Raw genomic sequence first — 16913 nt, 5'->3', positions numbered from 1 at the left:
CACGGCAGGCAGGGGAGGATATAAAATAAAGGGAGTGAACTGATAAAGCATGGTGCTTGAATATGGTGTTATACAATTGCATTATTAAAATTAACACAGTTTAAGCTTTGATCATGGCTATGAGTGGCTAAAATAAGATTGGAATAAGATCATGGGAAGACCTAAGCAAGGATTTGGGGAAGAGACAGTGATAATGGTGGAATGAGTAAGCAGCTATAGTCTTGACGAAGTCAGTGGAGCATTTGATAGGCAATTGCAATAGTAGGGGCAGTGGGTGGTTATAGTCTGCTGACAGAATCTAAGTTGGATCATTTTAGAAAGGACGGGGCAGAAATGTGTGGAATGGACACAGGATGCTCTGCCTCCAAGCTCTGTAGTAAGAGGAGCTGGGATAGTGAACACAGCACACAAGGAAATCATAATAAACGTGAACCAAGTAACAAATATATATGGAGGCATAGACAGTAGGAAAAGTGGATGTTGTAGGGTAGTAAAAGCTACTGTAATTTGGAATTGAAGGCTTTTTCCTTCCTGTTTGATGCCTTTTTAGCCTTACCTCTTTTAGAATCATTTTCAACTTAGAAGCATTCTCCGTCCAGAATTTTATCCTAAAATACAAATGCCAGCTGTGTGTAATGGCACATGCCTTTAGTCTTGGCTCTTGGGAGGCAGAGGCAAGCACATCTCTGTGAATTTGAGACCCCCCTGGTCTACATAGTGAGTTCCAGTACATCCAAGACTACGTAGTGAGACCCCTCTCTGGGGGAAAAATGCCAATCCCAAGCAAGACCTATGTTAGCAGAGCATAGTTTAATTTTCCCAGGACTGATTGTAAACATTAATAAGGATTTTTGTTGCAGTTGCCCAGTTATTTCCTCCATTCAGTTGTGTCTCTGGATGTTTAGCATAGAATGACAGATCTCCCTCGTGAGCTTGCCTCCTTCCAAGTCTTCCAGGAATATCTAAATCAGAGAAAAATAACTATAAAAAGTAAGCAAAGAGTTGTTCCCTTTCTTTTCCAAATTTCATTCTATAACTCAATCCCTATTTTTATTACTGCACTTTAAATCATTGACTAAATGAATAACAGTATCTTTAATTTTTTTTTACATTTGAGACTGTTTTGCATCACAAAACGCTTTTCATATATGTCAGCTAATATCTGTTCTAGTTATGACTGTTTGAACATTAAATATAAAAAAGCCCAATTCAGGTAGTTTTACATAATAGGAAATCAATCAGTTTAACACAGCTGGAAGTAGGGGAAAGGTAGGCTTCCAGGTTAGTCAGTGAGCATGGCAATGAAGACTCAGAAGACTCAGATTCTACTAAGAGGGGCTTTAGGAAGGGGTAAGGTGCACCAGGCTCTAGTGATGGGAAGAGTAGAGCTTTCAGTCTTACGTGCTGTGTGCTTTTTGGGATTGTCTCTTGAACTCCTTTTGCTTTGCTGTGGTGGGGGAGTGTTCATGAACTTGGAGTGGTCAAGGAATGCCCCCCTTAGAATAGTAAAGGGAACAGGAAGAAGTCGAGATGAAATGTGTCCTGGAGCCATTTGTTTATCTGAGCTAAAGTCTTTGGGGAGAAGGGCAAAAAGAATTTATTATTCTTATTTCAGTCAGGATTGCTGATGTATTCAGATGAGGTAGCAGCTCTAAGAGTGATAAAATGATTTTAGCTGGAATGACTTCTGTTAAATACATCCTGGAGCACTTGCTCTGGTATTTTGTCTCTGTTTGATAGTCCAAAGGTTCTAAAATGCAGGTCCTGTGTGGGAAAGGAACCATTAAAATTGATCCTGTGTGTGAAAGTAGTCCTGTGTTGATACTGCTTTGGATACTAAGCTTTCAATACTTTACTGACTTCCTGGGCTTTTAATTTTTTTAAAATAAGGATGTTAACACATTGTACCATCTAAAAGCATTTTAATAATAAATAGGAATATGAAAATCTCCACTCCTCAAGGAAGCTGAGATGATCAAGTCTTCATGGATCTGTGCCCTGGTGCCCTTAGTCACTGAGTAATGGAATGTGTTGGGGTAGAAAACAATGGGCTTAAATTAAATAACAACAGCAACAAACCCAGTCAGTTATAGTTCAACTTGACTGTTTATAATTTTGTAACCTCAAGCAAACTAGTTAAACCTAAGACTTATTTTTCCATCTGTAAAATATCATGTGTATTTGGGAGGTATGGGGAGATGTGATACTGTCTGCCCTACATGTCAGTATAACAGTCAGAATGAAGGTGTGAAAGTGCTTTGAGAAGTGTGTAACACTATACAACGCAAGTGTAAAAACCGTTTATAAAATTAGCCCAGCTTAGTCAAGTCTTGCTTTTAACTGTGGACTTAGTTTCTCATCTAAATATTGTATTCCTTTTATTGCTGATAGTTTAGAAAAATGAAAATAATGTCTAGATTCAAAAATGGATGCAAATACATTGATATCTTTGGCAGAAGATGTAACTCAGTGTGAAAGAAATTACATACCTTTAAAGATTCTTTTTTTTAATTATTTGAAAATGTGTATCTTTTTTTATTCCTAGTCTTTAATATCTTTAAATTGTTGAATTCCATGACATTTTGTATCTTCCTGGCCCTGGAAAATTATTTTTTTTAACAATCTGATTGCTTATTGTTTGATTCTGAACTGATTCCTCTTCTAATCAGTATGTATGTATTCAGAAGAATGCACACTAACTTAATATAATGCTTAATTAGGGAGTTAAACTTGTCAGAATGTAAACAAATGATTGAAATATGAATGTAATATTTTGGTTCCTTTGAAATTATTCTGCCATATTGGCATAGATCAATGTTGGTTGTATAGTTATTCTTTTTTTTTTTTTTTTTTTTTTTTTTGGTTTTTCGAGACAGGGTTTCTCTGTGTAGCTTTGCGCCTTTCCTGGGACTCACTTGGTAGCCCAGGCTGGCCTCGAACTCACCGAGATCCGCCTGCCTCTGCCTCCCGAGTGCTGGGATTAAAGGCGTGCGCCACCACCGCCCGGCTGTATAGTTATTCTTAAGTACATGACTTTTATGGTGCTTATATGCTAATGGATGGAGTTAGAAAGTAAAAGAAAATGCAGTGTATCAGCACTAAATACTACAGAGAAAAGGAGAGAAAGGGAATGTGGAGAGGGTTGAGATACATGGGGATTAGAGGTGGGCAGGCTTGAGAAAGTGGCGATCGAGTGAAGACTCAAAGGAATAATCTATATGGGTAACTCAGGGAAGAACATTGTAATGTCTGTGGAAAGTGTGCCTAGAGTTTCCAAGGAAGAAGAAAGCCACTTGACTGAATTAGAATCAGACCAGGGGAGAGTGGTAGAGATCAGAGAAGTGAGGGAACTTTGTTAGGACTTCGCCTTGTGGCCCACTGGGGAGTTTTGAACAGAGTGACTACATGATCTTATTATTCTTTATGGTGACAGAGATTTGAGGGTTCAAGGCAGAAAGACAGTTTAGGAGAATATTGCAATAATCCATGTGAGTGAGCCTCATAGCAGTGGGTATTTTTTTTAAGAGGTTAGATTTGTTTTGTTTTGTTTTGTTTTTCGAGACAGGATTTCTCTGTGTAGTTTTGGTCCTGGAACTCGCTCTGTAGACCAGGCTGGCCTTGAACTCACAGAGATCCACCTGGCTCTCTGAGTACTGGGATTAAAGGTGTGTGCCACCACTGCCTGGCCAAGAGGTTTGATTTTTATTTTTAAGTAAAACTATCAACTAAAGGATGAGAGGTGGGCTAGAGAGAAAAGACAAGAAACAGAGCTAACTAAGGTCTATGCAACTGGACACTTGGTGTTGCCATTTACTGAAACGGGGAAGACTGGCAGTGGAGGAGGCTGTGTATGGTGGGGTTGTGCTAGAGCTAACCAGGGCTTTAATTTTGAACTTCAGTGCATATTAAATGTGCAAGTAAAATGTACTCAGTAGGTAGTCATGTATATTAGAGAACAGTTATGGAGAGAAAACCAAACTATAAATAATTTGAGATAAGCTGGTGGATATCTAAAGTCTGGAGGTGACCACCGGGGGAGTAAGCATAGATGCAAGAGAAGTCCAAGAATGGAACTCCAGGGCTCAGGTAGAGAAATGGGGAACCAGCAAAGGAGAATGAAAATAAAGTCAGTAGAGCTGATAATCTGTTTCCAGGATGCTGCTCATGGGTAAAGTAAGAATAAACTGGGAATTGGTCATTTAATTAGTAATGTGGAAAACATTAGGCAAAGTTTGGGAAAAGAGCCTGATTGGTGTGGTTTCAAGAGTGGGAAAGGCTGAGGATGTAGCTAGGTGGTAGAACACTTGCCTAGTATGGACATGGCCCAGGATTGATTTCTAGCAATGTCAGAAAATTAAGGGGAATGGGCAGTTTTGCTGTAGAAGGAGCCACTTCCTAGCTTAATCATACAGTGGTTGGCAGGATTCATTTCTTCTCAGACTGCCTGCACCAGAGGCCTTCTCTGTTCTTTGCCGTATGTACCTGTAAAGCATCTCACAGCATGGGAGCTGACTTTGTCAGAACAAGAAAGAAGTCAAGAAAGAGTCCCAGCATAGAGCATGGTAGTGGGAACATCAGTCTTGAATAACCTTGTCACAGAAGTGGCATCATGTCATTTCTGTCATTATTTATTTTTTTGTCAGCAGGTTACTAGGTTGATTCTACTCTTAGAGAAAGAAGAGATTACATAAACATGTGAATACTGGGGAGCCAGGATCATGAGGGACATCTTTGAAGTTGGCCACCCAGTCCTCAGGTACTGGGACTGGAAGATGCTCATCTGGTTGCCCGAGTTCCCCCCTTTTTTTCAAGCATCTTCATAACTGGTAGCATTCATTTGTAAGAGAACTAGGTGAGGGTAAAATTTTGGTTTAGGACTATACTTTGTACCCATGTTTCTAGTTTTTTCTAGTGATTTCCCTTTATGAAATGGGTGAATATTAAAAGAGAGTTAAAAATCATGCACTACTACCAAGAAAAAAGAAGTTAAAATTATATCTGTAAGAGCTCAACAAAAGTAGGAAAGCTGTTAAAAATCAGAAAACATGTAGATGTTTTATAGAAATTTAAAAGGTTGTTATATTTTAAGATAATTCAAGTTTTCATACATTTCCAACATAGATACTATTTTATGACTTTGAAGGAGGTGGATATATAAAAATTTCTGCAGTTGTAGTATAGTTGAACTTGATATATACTATGAAATAATCTTTCCTCAAAAAACTAAACTCTTAACAGACCATGGATTCCAACTGTTTCTTGTTATTGTTGCCCACCCCCTTGGCATAGTTTATGTTGAAGCCAGTTTAGTCTTTGTAGGAGAACATCATCCTAGACTCACAGCATGTTAGATATTAGGTTAGATATTCCAGATGAGGAAATGGCCACACAGAGATGTACCCAAGCTTGCTGGTGGCAGAGCCAGTGCCAGATGCCAAGCCTCCTGATACTATAAATTGCTAGGAATGAGCCATATGTAACTGCTTAGGAATTTTAAGGATACTTATCCCTGTCTCGTATTCAGACCTGAGTTTGGGTTGTGATTTGCACTTTGAGATTTTTAAATGCTGCTGAGATGGTTCTAGTTTGCACAGAGTTTGGTAACCTGTGCTTTTCAGGGAATTCATGTGCGTTAAAGACCCAAGTCAAACCAATAGCAGACTTTGTCCATTCTGATTCTTTAATCTTATATTTGGCTGGGTTTGGCCAGTATCGTAAGAACAATCTTTACGTTAAGAAATACCCAAGGATTGTGCTGTACAGAATTTTCTAATAAAGTGATTCTGTCACTAGTTTGTAGTTTGTATTTTGTAAATACCCTGTCAGATTTCTTTTTTTTTTTCCTGTGCAGATTTCATAATCATGAAATAGTTCTTTGACACTGACGAGGAAAGGAGAAAGTCTTCTGCCATCTGTGTTGTGGCAGTCTTTGCTGTGTGTTAACTAGATAAAGTTCTAATTACTGTTCAACAGACTGTTTCTGAGGTGGTTGTTAATATTTTAGATCAAGTGTGTAAACACAAAGTGGCAATGAGGTGGTTCCAAGATGTGGAAACAAAAGCTTTAACTTTGAATGTAAATCGATTTAATCTTCTGTTCTTTGCATGGTGTAGGCAAGATGTTGTGACTGAAATGCTAACTTAAGTTTGGTTTGTGGTATGCTTTCTCTTCTCACCTCTCACCACATCTCTTCCCACTCCTTCCTTCCCTTCCTTTCTCCCCTTTAGAGTGGATGACCTAGCTTGCCCCAGTCTCCAGAGTACTGGTATTCCAGTTTGCCCTGCCATTTCGTTCTTTTAACTATAAGGTTGGTTTTGGTTTGGTTTGGATTTTTTTTTTCCTTACTAGAGGATAGATGTAGGAGTGTGAAGGAAGAGTAAGAGTAGCAGACTGGCCTATGTGGTGGCTGGCACACCTTTGATAGCAGAGCTTGGTGGGTAGACGTAGGCAGACATCTGAGTTCGGGATTAGATTGATCTACATAGAGTTCATGCACATGTGTGCACATGCGCACACACGTAACTACAAATATTATTATTAGCAGATTTCCCTCTCTTCCATTCAACAACTAGCAAGCAGTTACTCAGTTTAAAAAAAAAAAGTCAGCAGTGACTTTGAAGTAGTATTCAACAGTGAAGAAATGCCAACTCAGAAGCAGATTAAAATCTTCTCAGGATGGGTGTGATGGTGTATGCTTTTAATCCCAGCACTGGACAGGGGATCTCTGAGTTTCTGGCCAACTTGGTCCACAGAGCAAATTCCAGGCCAACCAGGGTTACACAATGAGATCCAGTCTTAAAAAAAAAAAATAAAAGAAGCTTCTCAGTGTGGCTTTTCTGTAGATAGCCCAGCTTTTAAAATAATGGGAGAGATTTACTATCTCTTTGCTGCTTTTTTTTTTTTTTTTTGGTTTTTCGAGACAGGGTTTCTCTGTGTAGCTTTGCGCCTTTCCTGGAGCTCACTTGGTAGCCCGGGCTGGCCTCGAACTCACAGAGATCCGCCTGGCTCTGCCTCCCGAGTGCTGGGATTAAAGGCGTGCGCCACCACCGCCCGGCCTCTTTGCTGCTCTTAAAGCATGCATCTTCATCACATGTTAGTTCCCCACTGTGCTCTCAGGGAGCCACCATTTACCTCTTGGGAGGAAATTATAGGATCCTCATTAGTCATTCCAAGACTTCTAAGGGCAGTTACTCTGAGTTTTCTCAGTGGTCCCAAAGCAGTAGTGGGGAACTTTAGTAATGGATTAGAGTGAGTATAGATATGAGATTTATTTATAGATGGTTTACCCAGTTTCAAATGTAGCTAGCCATCACAGAATTTTTTATCAGAGCAGTTAGCAAAGGGCTAAATAAAAAAAAGTTTGCTGTATAATACATAAGTGTATAAATGTCACATAGAGCCTTTAAGTTTCCTTCTTAATTTTGGTACATATTAAGCTCTTTATCTTAAACCCCTTCTTGATTCTTTTGCAATTTAACATTATTAATGGATATAATTTTGGGTATATATACATGTACACACACACAGTTACGTGTGTGTGTGTGTGTGTGTGTGTGTGTGTGTGCGTGCGCGCGCGCGCGCTTGTGGAGCTCAGGGGTCAACCTCTTGTGTCATTATCAAGGATCCATCCATTTTGTTTTTTGAGACAGTTTCTCACTGGCCTGGAGCTCACCAAGAAGATGAGGCTGGCTGGCCAGTGAGCCTTAGAGATCCACCTGTCTGTCTCCCAAGTGTAGCTATTACTAGCATATGTCAGCAGGCCCCATTTTCTTTTACATGGGTTCTGGCGACTGAATTCAGGTTAAAGCAAGTGCTTTACAACCTGAGGTGTCTCTCCAGCCCTGTGATAAATTCTTAACAGACTGACTCTGAGTAGCTGAAGTAGAAACAGAGCTTCATTTCTGAAAGAATAGTGTGTGGAAAACTCACTGGAGTTACTTTCATGGAGGTTAGCCTTTGTTGTGTTACTGTTAGGGTTAATACTGGGTGAAGCTGCTTTCATTTTGATAGAGGCAGGTGGTTTAATGTGCTATAATCTTTTAAAAGTGCTTATGAAATATGGTTTTCTAGGAACTTCATTTTTAGCACCTTAGCAGCTACGAAACTATAATATCTTGTTGGATTTAATTCATGTGTAAAAATTCTTACTAAATGGAACTTGAAGAAAAGTAGAATACTATGGTAAGTAACAATGATGATGACTGAGGTCTATCATTTTGAATACTACCATTTAGTCTTCTCAGTTTAGATTCTTTACAAAGTCTTACAGTAAAAAGCAATTAGCTGCTAACCTCAGCTTATTGTCTATCAAAGCTGCTTAGATTTTTTTCCACTTGTGACCTCTTCTTGCCAAAAAATTTCATGTGACCCCCCTGGGTATATAGGTATTTTAAATGTGTACAAATCAAACATTAGTGATGATCATATATTTATTTAAAAACTTCTTTGGTTTACATATAATTTTGTCATTCATTAAAGATTAAAGTAAATTTGCATACTAATGAGATGTTATACATTTTTTTCTATAAGAATTAAATCTTGTCTAAATATTTGATACTACAGGGCATAGAGCATCTTTACCCTGCCCCCCCACCCCCAGACAAGGTTTCTCTGTGTATTCCTGGCTTTCCTGGAACTCAACTCTGTATACCAGGCTGGCTTCAAACTCAGAGGTCCACCTGTCTCTGCTTTCCAAGTGCTGGGATTAAAGGCAAGCACCACCACTGCCCAGCTAAACAACAATTTTTTAAATAAATTATTTGAGCCTAATGCAACATAATGATAAACTAATTTGATGTTTACATGCTAAGAAATGATAGGAAAATATTAAAATTCATCGATTTCCATAATTAAACCATTATGTTTCTAAGAGCAGAAAGGTTTTTATGTACATTTAAAACATTGCAATTCACAGTGTAATGGCTTAGGATCTGAGGTTAGGTGTTTGAGACAGTGTGTATTGGCATTGCATAACATGAAGGCATATGCACAGTGTGAGTTATGTTTTCAGAACCATAGTTGCAGTGAAGTCTGTGATGCATCCCAGGAGAATACTGCCAGAAACACTCTGGGCTCATTGCTTCTTGGCTTTTGAATCAAGCTTTGGTTATTGCACATGCAGGAACCTTTTAGTGTTGCCAAATTTTCATGACCTCCATTGAGTTATGCAACCTCAGATGAGGTGGAAGCCCACACTCAGCAGCTGTGTGTTGACCTTTTTTCCCATTGCCTCTTACATCTTCTAAAGGCCAACTGTGTTTACTCACAGTAATTTCCATGATCACAGGACTTTGTCTTGTTTTATTTATTTTGTTACATGTTTGTTAGTTGACTAAATAAAACAAGTATTCAAATGGCTGTTACATGTAAGCACTAAAGACAAAGAGTTTGGGGTCATGGGTCCTACACAACAACAAAAAAATAAAAAGAAAAAAAGAAATGATTGAGGTTTTCTTGATTCTTTTGAGAAGGGAGAGAGATCCCTGTGGTTCTGAACATTAAAATATAGGAGTTGCATAAACGCATCCAGTGCCATAGAGAGACAGCCAGGATGTGCCCACCTGGCAGAAGCTGTTGGCAGGTGCCTTGCAGTTTTGGAAGTCTGATTTGGTTATAAATCTGCCTTTTAAAAAGTAAATGGAACATCTAGTAGATTATGTGAAACAATAAACGCATGACTTTATAGTACGAACTGTTCGAATGGATGGTGAAGCTAAACTGGCCTTGTTGAATTTTTACAGATAACACATACAGATAGCTGTTGTTAGAAAGGATTCAGTAACCAATGTAAATTATTTCCCCCACAATGTGTTTCTGGAGTAAACCTAAATTCTTGAAGCATACCATTCATTTCTAATTGAATGTCAGATTAGAACAGAAGGCCTTGGGTGAAAGCTGTTCATTACAGACTCTTGTCCATTTGAAAATAGTGCAAGTGTAGATGAGTGAAGGGTGGCTATGTGAAATTGTTGCTGATGTTAGTAGGATACTAGAGAACTGAGTTTGCCTTAAATAGAAGAAGTTGGCTGAATATTATTTTTAAAATAAGTAGGATTAACAGTAATCAAAAGATTAAATGATGTCATGAAAGTATTTGAGTCATAGGCCTTTGTATTTAATTTTATTTGGTTATTAAAATACATAGACTTGGTTTTATGACCCCATGTGAGTAATGTAATAATCATTATTGTTAGCTTATAGTACTGCTTCCTTAGTGGAGGTAAAGTAAGAGTGGAATTACTTGTAAAATCCCTTTCCTACGTAACTGGCTTGCTTTCCCTCATCCTACTTACTCAAATATCTTACTTTCCTTGATAATAAACTCTTATTTTCCCTGATAATAAAAAGGGAAAGAAAGTATTGTTTTTCATTTTCAGAATACTCTCTGTAATAAATCACACCCACATTTTCTACTGACTGTAAGTCAGGAGTGTGTGGGGGATGGGGTGCATGTACATTTGCCAGAGCACCTGCATATGGAAGCCAGGGGTCTGTATGGGGTGTCTTTCTCTATTGCTCTCTACCTTCTTTTTTGAAACAAATCGCTCACTGCCCCCAAAGCTCATCAGTTTGGGTAAACTGGCTGGCTAGTAAGCCTCCAGGGTCCTCCTATCTCTGCCCCTCAACCAGCACTGTGGTCACACCAGCTTTTTTCATGGATGCTAGGGATCCTTATGCCTACATAGAAGTACTTTACACATTGAGTCATATCCCTGGCCAGTAAGTCAGTGTTGTTTAAAAAGAGCTTTTTGAGCTTATTTGATGGGGGATTGTTTTGTCTTTGAGATGGGATTTCACTATATAGTCTTGTCTGGCTGGAAAGTTGTGATCTTCCTGCCTCGGCTTCACATGTAACTGGAATTACAGGTATGTACTGCTCTGCCAGCTAAGTTTTATTAGCAGCATAAAACTAACTTTCTTGCCATAATATTCACTAAATTAGTCAGGGTTCCCTAGAGAAGCAGAATTGGTAGAATGAACACGCACACACAAACACACAGGATTTATTAGAGTGGCTTGCAGGTTGTGATCCTGCTAGTCCAACAATGGTTGGACTACTTGTAGAAAGTCCAAGAATCCAATAGTAGTTTGGCCTAGGAGGTTGAATGTCTCAGCTGGTCTTCAGTATACACTGGAATCCTGAAGAAATAGACTGTAATACCAGTTAAGGAATGAATTTGCCAGCGAGAGTGAGAGCAAACAGGCAAAAAGCAAAAGCTTCCTTCTTTCATGCCTTTTAGTTGCCACCAGAAAATGTGGTCCAGATGTAGGGTGGGTCTTCTGAAGCTCAAATGATCCAATCAAGATAAATCTCTCACAGGTGTGCCCAGCTGATTGGCCTTTAGTTAATTCCAGATGTAGTCAGGTTGACAACTTTGGGTTTTAAATTCATTCCTTACTAGTTTCTTCATAATCCAGGATTCCACATGACTTTTGTGGAATGTCTCCTATAGTCTGTGACAGTTTCCTGTCTATCTCTGCTTTTCATGACCTTGATTGTTCTGAGTACTAGCCAGGTGTTCTGTAGACTGCATCTCATGTACTTTGGTGCTTTCCTCATGAGTAAACTGTGGGTTTTAGAAAATAGCAACACAGAAGCGGTGTCCTTTCAACCCTTTTCAGGGAGTACATGGAGACAGTACTACTTGCAGAAGGTAGTGTTTGCTTAGTATCTCCACAACAAAGTATTTTTGTCTTTCTGTATTCTAACCTTTGAAAATAAGTTGCTGAATTCAGCCCATACTCGGGCTGGGGCAGTGAAGTTTCATGTTATGGGCAGAGCAAATTGATGAGTATTATTAGGAATTCTCTAAGGAAGTTTTTTTTTTCTTTATTAAGAAATTTTTATTTATTTTACATATCAACCACAGATCTCCCTTTCATCCCTCCTCCCTCTTCCCCTCAGCCTTCCCCCTTCAACCCATTCCCCATCCTCTCCTCCCCATAGGGAGTCAGCAAAGCCTAATAATACATTCAGTTGAGGCAGGTCCAAGCCCCTCCCCCGTGCATCAAGGCTGTGCAAGGTGTTCCACCATAGGTAACGGGCTCCAAAAAGCCAGCTCATACACCAGGGATAGATCCTGATCCCACTGCCAGGGGTCCATTAAACAGACCAAGCTGCACAACTGTCTCACTTATGCAGAGGGCCTAATCCAGTCCTATGCAGGCTCCACAGCTGTTGGTCTAAAGTTCATGAGTTCCCACTAGCTTGGTTTGGTTGTCTCTGTGCCCCTTGCTCATAGAATCCTTCTTCCCTCTCTTTGAGCTCAGCCGGGTGCTTGGCTGTGGATCTCTGCATCTGCTTCTATCAGTTACTAGATGAAGGCTCTATGATGACAGTTAGGGTAGTCAACCAATATGATTACTGGGGTAGGCCAGCTCAGGCACCCTCTCTACTAGTGCTAGTAGTCTAAGCTGGGGTCATCCTTGTAGATTCCTGGGAAGTTCCATAGCACCAGGTTTCTCCCTATCCCCGTGGTGTCTCCTTCTATCAAGGTATCTCTTTCTTTGTTCTCCCACTCCATCGATGTTCCAGCTCAACCATCCTGTTCCCTCTATTGCCCCCGTCTCGTTCCCAGTTTACTCAAGGATATCTCATCTATTTCCCCTTCCCAGGGTGATCCATGCATCCCTCTTAGGGTCCTTCTTTTTAGCTAGCTTCTCTGGAGCTGTGAGTTGCAGTCTGGTTATCCTTTGCTTTACATCTAGTATCTACTTATAGTGAGTACATACCATATTTGTCTTTCTGAGTCTGGGTTACCTCACTCAGGATGATATTTTCTAGTTCTATCCATTTGCCTGCAAATCTCATGATGTCATTGTTTTTTACTGTCATTTATATCGGTATGCATAGTTAATATGTTGACTTACTGTCCTGTCCAAACAGTCCTCAGTTTATGATGGTTAGACCTAGGATCTTCTCAACTTTGTCACGGTATAAATCAAACCATCCACATTTTCTGGGTTTTCACTTTTGTATAATGTTCAGTAGATAACACCAGATACTCAACACTTTATTTTGAAACAGGTTTTGAATTAAAAGGTTTTACCTAGTTGTGGCCTAAGTGTCCTGGGTGCATATAGATGAGGCTGTGGTAGTTAGTAGGTTAGGTATCCTAATTGCATCTTTTAGAGCATTTTCATCATATGGAGGTTGTCAGTCTGTAATCCCATTATATGGATGTCATGGTGCACCTACACTATTGTGTTTGCGACAGTGTTGTTCTCCTTGTTTATGCTCTCCAGTGGTCTCTGCACTACCCCTTTCCAGTCTCTGACAGGAATGTGAAGCTTCATTTGTTAAGTGCACTCCTGGAAGCTGCGCTCATCTTGAGGACTAAGCAATAGGAGGATATAGGAGTGGGGAAGGGGTGGAATCTCACATATACTAGGGAATCTCTGTGTCCTCTTGGAACTGCAGCGGCGTCTCTGACCAGAGGGCAAGGTTCCCTTGCCTCTGAGTTACAGGCTTGTGATCCTCATTGCCATTGCACCTATAGATGGCTGGGCCGAGAATGGAGAAGAGGGTGTGTGTGTGTGTGTGTGTGTGTGTGTGTGTGTGTGATTTCTACACTTTCTTGTGAATGTTAACATTTCCCTCTCCAGTGACAGCTGGAACATGAAACTTTCCTTTGGGCTATACACACTTCAGACTGACTGATGCCAGAAGAAAACAGTGATGGCCGTTCTAAAATGGTGCTTTGTGTTTTGGTCTCTCACAGGACCTGCCTATTGCCATTTGTTCTTCAGGGTCCCATGTATTCTATTCTAGGCATTTTAGCCAGGTCTCAAAGCTACATTGAGTTGGTGAGGCAGTTGGAGCACTGTAATTGCTACATTTTATCTGCGACCAAACCTTGCTGCTGAAAGGTTCATTGTTTTTTTCTTCTAGGAATTTAACAAGAAACTAAAGTTTGGATTCAAATATTTTTTGAATTGAAGCCAGAAATGTATTAGGATTTTGATTCTTTCATTTGATTAAGGTAAGATCATTTAATAAAATATAATTGTACCCTTACACATTTTCCAACATATTTTAGTGTTTATTTTATTAACACATTTTTATTTCTGAGTCTAACTAGAGATTTGTACTGAAAAAAAAATGTTTTTGGCTTCTCAAGGTTAGAAGTATAACTGTTAATACAGTGCTTGTTTAGCATGAACAAAATGCTGGGTTCTATCCCTTGTGCCATTTAAATCAGCTGTGGTGAGGGACACCTGTAATCTCTTCACTTGGGAGACAGAGGCAGGACAATCAGAAATTCAAGGTCATCCTCAGCCACTTAGCAAGTTTGAGACCCCATTGGAATACATGAGATCCTGTCAACAGAAAGTGGGCAAGGGTGGTCCTTTACCATTTAAATGACTAGTGTTTGTTATGACAGCTATCAGATACAAAGGAAGCATGATGGTATGGTCACTGAAGGTGTAATATATTGAAAAGAAATGTTTGCATAGGACAGAAGTCATCAAATTGGCCCACAGCTGGCCACTTGTTTTAGTAAATAGTGTTTTATTGGAATATAACCATGTCCACTCATTAGCTATAGTCTATGGCTACCTTAGCACTTGAGTGCCCAAGTTTATAACTTTGAATTTAAATATGCATGTAGGTATCTAAGTAACTGTACTAAGCCCAATATCTTGAAATGAAAGTCCTTAGAAGTACTACTTTTCTAGCTAGGCATAATGGTGCACACCTTTAGTCCCAGTGCTCAGGAGGCAGAAGCAGGTATGAATCTCTGAGTTTGAGGCCAGTTTGGTGTACAGATTGAGATCCAGGAGAGCTAGGGCTATACAGTGAAACTCTTGTTTCAACAACAACAACAAAACCAAATAAATGAATAAAGAATAAATTAAAAATAAAAAGAAATACTAATTTTCAGAAATAATTGTTTTTTTAAACCATACTTAATGCCATGAGTAGTTGTATGCCAAGTACTTATTTATTTCTAAGTAATGCTCTTTGTTTTCAAAACCAAAAGTTTATATAATGCTGGTTTTGTTTCTGCTCTAAAAAAGAGATTCATACTAATTAAATTTTGCTTTACCTAGTAAGTTTAAACAGAACTAATAAGACTTTGAGAGAATGATGATTGTTATTAATAGCTGTTCTAATAAAGTAAGTCTTAGTTAGGGTTTCTCTGGCTGTGAGGAGACACCATGACCATGGCAACTATTATTAAAGGGAAACATTTAATTGGAGCTGGCTTACAGTTAGAGATTTAGTCCATTATCATCATGGCAGGAAGCATGGTGGCATGCAGGCAGACATGGTACTGGAGAGGTAGCTGAGAATTCTTTCTATATCCAGATAGGCAGGCAACAGGAAGAGAAATTGAGACACACTGGCCAGGCTTGAGCATATCAGGCCTCAAAGCCCACCCCCAGCGACACACTTCCTCAACAGTGCCACACTTCCTCAGCAGTACCACACCCATTCCAGCAAGGCCACACCTCCTAATAGTGCCATTCCCTATGGCCATCTTTTATTCAAACCACCACAGTAATTTATAGCATATGGAGTTTTAAATGAAAATATCCTAATATAAATGTACATTAGTGAGCCAGCCTTGGTAGTATATTGTAAGTTACTTGAGAGACTAAGCAGAAGAATTGAGAATTTTGTAGTGTATTGTAGATTACTTGAGAGACTAAGGCAGAAAGATTGAGAGTTCAAGGCTAGCCTGGGCTACATAGAAAAAACATCTAGTGGTTAAATTAGGAATTATATTTCCCTCTAAAGTGTGAATTCAACCACTTAACATGGTTGGCCCTATCTCAGCAAAATCCATATTGGTGGATTTGACCAATATCAACTCAAAGATGTTTGCAAGAAAAATTATGTAAACTTCATTTCTTTGTGGTTATTTCCTAAACAATACAGTATAACAACTGCAAACAAAGCATTTGTATTGTAACAGGTAGTGTGTGAGTAATCTGGAGGTTTTTTACAATATGTGGGAGGATTTATGGAGGTCCCATGAAAGTACTGTGCTAGTTTATAAAAGGAACTTAAGCACACAGAATTTGCTGTTCTTGGGTACTAGATCTAATATTTAATGTGATTCCTATGAATGTTTAGAAACATTAGAAATTAAAATTGGAGTCAAGAAAGTCTGTAAGATGTGTGCTGTGTTTTCCAACAATCTCTAAAGGGCTAAAGAAAAAAAGAAAAATATATTTTAAAATCTAGCATGTAAATTAGAATTTCCAACCTCTATTAAAGAAATATCTATTTTAGACACCAAAAATCTGAAGGGGAAAAATAGGATTTGGAAGGAACTCATTCTGGGGAATTTATTAAAAATAAACTTTTTGTAAATCTTCAGCTTGTAAACTAATACATTTGATTTGACTTGAAACAGCCTTCTATATGTGACGCCTGAGAGGATGTGTCTGGGTTAGGACGGGCTTGTTTGTGATAGCTGTGTCTGCTTTGTTCTTAGGAAGCAGATTTAAGAAAGAGACCTAAAGAAAGAGAGCTGGGAATTTAAAGCACCTCTAGTTATATAATTGTTTTGTAACTATTATACTAAGTATCATTTCTATAAGAGTTCCACTGGACTATCACAAAGTTACTGAGCATGTGTTGAACTTCTGAATTTCAGCTAGTGATACTTCAGACATGTATTTTCTGATGCATGATGATTTGTTTACAAGAAAACTGTTTTGTCAATAAACTCATTTTATGCTAGATCAATAAACTATTTGTACAATGATTAAACCATCTTTATATTAACTATATTTTATTCTGAAGTAATGCTAAATTTTAAGATTAATGACTATGTAGAATTGTCAGTTTAGTTCTTAATGTTTTTTTAACTAATGGCATGTATAGTGCATTTAATATAAATTCTTCTATATCAAGAATTAGCTAATATGTTTCTAGCATATTAACCTCAAATCAATAA

At 38.8% G+C, this 16913-nt stretch overlaps 1 protein-coding gene across 9 annotated transcripts in view; it reads left to right on the top strand.

The window, feature by feature from the left end:
• The window catches only part of Glce (glucuronic acid epimerase), a 71566-nt gene that overhangs the window by 20804 nt on the left and 33849 nt on the right, over positions 1 to 16913 (top strand). For 8 of the 9 annotated variants that reach the window (XM_016003507.3, XM_016003510.3, XM_076576438.1 and 5 more), the window contains one exon: positions 13892 to 13982. The exons of the other annotated variant lie outside the window; for it this stretch is intronic. The gene's annotated coding sequence lies outside the window, so the exon portion shown is untranslated. The remainder of the gene's footprint in view (positions 1 to 13891; positions 13983 to 16913) is intronic. 9 annotated transcript variants of the gene reach the window in all.

Source organism: Peromyscus maniculatus, chromosome 7 (assembly GCF_049852395.1).
Source record: "Peromyscus maniculatus bairdii isolate BWxNUB_F1_BW_parent chromosome 7, HU_Pman_BW_mat_3.1, whole genome shotgun sequence".
Lineage (NCBI taxonomy): Eukaryota > Metazoa > Chordata > Mammalia > Rodentia > Cricetidae > Peromyscus > Peromyscus maniculatus.
The sequence above is the reverse complement of the archived record's forward strand: the minus strand, read 5'-3'. Positions and strand labels throughout refer to the sequence as shown.